Here is a 3,247-nt window from a genome sequence, read left to right as displayed (position 1 = left end):
TATCTCAGGACCTAGTCTGTGCACTATTCTATCAACACTTGGTAATAAATTGAGAAAGTGTGGCTACAAAGTTTTGTTTTGCATGTGGAATTTAAGTTTGTCAAAAGGCATAATAGAAGCTGATCATACAACCTTGTATTTGTTATTTAACACCCTATGGTTTTCTGTAAACTGCACTTGAATGGCTCAAGAATACAGTTTTGGTTGTACGGCTCATTGTATTAGAGAACATGGACTTAGGGTGAAAAGGTGTATGCAAAGTTCACAGAAGTACATAAATCAGGAATATTATGTAATTTATGATGAGGTAGAGTTGATGGATGGGGGCCTATCCTAAAGTTCATATCTCTAGAACCCATTATTTCTCTTAGATGTATATAATTAAAGAGCATAATTTGGCTTTCAGATGACATACCTTACAGTTGTGGTGACTATATGAGATCACTTTCATGGTAGAGCTGTAATATATATATATATATATGTATATATACATATAAGATTAAAAATAAATGCTCTGATCAGTGAAGGAATTGCACTCTCCCAAAGAGCTAAATATCATGACTTGAATGGATAGTGGAAACACTGTTAAGGCAATGCCAGAGCAAAGACATGTTTTACATCTGTCCTTGAAAGTTACAACTCCCATATTTAGATGTCCAAATGGAACAATTCAGAAATAATGGTAAAACATGAAAAATATCTGCCAAAATATGTCAGATTTTTAATGACAACAGTTGAAATCTGTCCCCTTACTCAACTGTTGCAAAAGGCACATTTCATTAGAGATCGCTTGTGAGATAAACCTCTGAACAGCCTAGACCAGTTTTCACCTGAAATCGCACTCAGTACTCATTGTGGTATTCAGAACATTACAATTGATTCAGATGCCTATTTATCCCATAGAAATGGTGACAGCTAGACTCTGCTAGAGAATTAAAATGCCCTTCAATATTTCAATAGATTTCTAACTAAAGGCAGTCTGGCTTTATTAAGAATGCTTGTTACAAGACAGAAAATCTTGACACATTCTGTTTCATTTAAGATTTGATGTTATTTCAAGAAGCAATAACTATGGTCCATGAACAATATCAATCACAAGAAATTCACTCAACATATTAATTACAAGAATAAAGAACATTTACAGCATTCATGAAAGAAGAGAAAACAGTAGATAGAGACAACCTCTGTTACTGAAATTATTAACTCAGTGTGTCATGTATATTGAGTCCAACCCAAAAATATAAATGAAGTCCTAAAGGGTGATGCTTTCAGATAGGTACAATGGTACAGAAGAAGAGTCATTAATCAGCCTTAGTATATTGATCATGTAAAGCCTTTGTGGGTGATTTGGAGAGACACTAAATATTATGTCATCAAAACAGTGGATGATGAAAATTTGCAAACTCTCTTGAAACCGGTGACAGGGACAAAAACTGGAAATAGAAAAGATGAAAAAAATAGATCTCAGATTGCTCTTCAGATATTCAGTGTCTGTCTGAAGCTTTTGGATAGACTTGACTGGCAGAAACCTCTGAATCACAACTTCCTCAGCTCTGTTCTGATATGAATCAAAGAAATTACAACATGCTCAGTTAACAGGTGAACCTGCAAAAGTATGAAATAGACACTGTCTAATTTGTCTTCCAAACACTACATTTTGTCTCTAATGCTCAAGGCATGTTCAATAAACTTTATAGGATGTTCTGAAGTGATCTTGTTAGTTATTTTGCTTTGATTAAAGATTGTCAAATAGGATTGATTAGATTGGTACAGACTCTTCGAAGATAAGTGTATACAAAAAAAAAAAAAAAAAAACAGATGGAAAATTAGTAGGAAGCATTTAAAAGAAAATTTGTAAAAACTGACCTTACCAGCAGTTAGGTAAATTGACTTTTTGACAGAAATCTGGGAGCTAACTAACAATAATAATCAATAAAGCACTGTAGTTTCTTCAAGAATTGCAGATCTTTAAAGGATAACAGTAATTTAAAATATAATAGTGTGTATATTAAATTACAACTCTATAACAGAATAAGCAGTTTTTAGGGTAGTTAAACCAGTTATTTCTTAAATGCCTGTCATGGTTTTTCTAACATTCTTACCATAGAATGTGTTACAAATTTATCTAAATACCTTACTCAGTGCATTGTCGGGTTGATCATTTGTTTGAGTCTCCTCTAAAATCAATAGAGTTCCTTAAAATATGCCAAAACCCATCTATGCAGAACTGATTAGAAGGACAGGCTTTAGCTTACAGGTAATTGGGCATACATGCCAATATCTTATTTTAATTTACTTCCATTTAAGTCAACAACAGCAGTAGGGGACCTTTTGTTACATATACGGACTCTTTTCAACAAATTTTATTAAAATATTCCCTCCTCTGGTTTGAATTAAATCTGGTTATTAAAATAATTTAACTGCAGGATCTACCCAAATGGAAAGTAAATCCATAATTTGGTCTAACAAGGAAATATAGTAATTATAAACTCAACTGCACATGACAAATAGCCGGGCTTCAGATGCTTTTTAAATAACATTTTGTGTATGGATGATAAAATAATTGCATCTGAGATTTCCACTAGGTACCTTCCTCAGAGGTTCACCAAGTGAACATATGGAATAAGTGTTATTGAAAACCTCTGGTGTGCCAAGAATACTGGATGAATTAAGACTTGGTTAAGGATCAGCACTTTTATTAGGTTTATTTGGGTGGTTTTCAGCAGACTGGAGCTATTAGTTTTTATATTTAACAGTGTAGCTACCACATATGTTTACTGTTTGTCTGCATACTAAACCTCCCTGTAAAATTTTCATGGAAAAAAATAGCCATATTCACACAGAATACATAACTGTAAAAAATAAAGCTTCTGTCCCATTAGCTTCCTCCTGTGTCCTTCTCAGAGATGCCCAAAGGCTCATCCTTGAAAAAATCAGCTAAAAGAGGAAGACTTTGCTTAGGTATCCAATAGCTGTGCAAATCTGCATGTAGAAATGGTGGGCTTTACAGTAAATGGACTACAGTTAGTATCATGGTTTCCTTTCATTCTCAGTGATAAGCTGCTATTTATTTTTTTTTTCTTGGTGTATATAACTCAGAAATAGGCAAAATATTGTTTCTATTGTGTTTTTCCCCCATATATGCTCTTGTACTTAATTTTTTATGCCAGCCTCAAGTAAATTTTTAAATGTGCTATGTACCCTTGAAATCTGAGTTTATAATGAAAGGTGATATATTTTTACCAAT

Source organism: Streptopelia decaocto (genome assembly GCF_964273445.1).
Source record: "Streptopelia decaocto genome assembly, chromosome: 1".
Lineage (NCBI taxonomy): Eukaryota > Metazoa > Chordata > Aves > Columbiformes > Columbidae > Streptopelia > Streptopelia decaocto.
Note: the sequence above shows the minus strand (reverse complement) of the source record.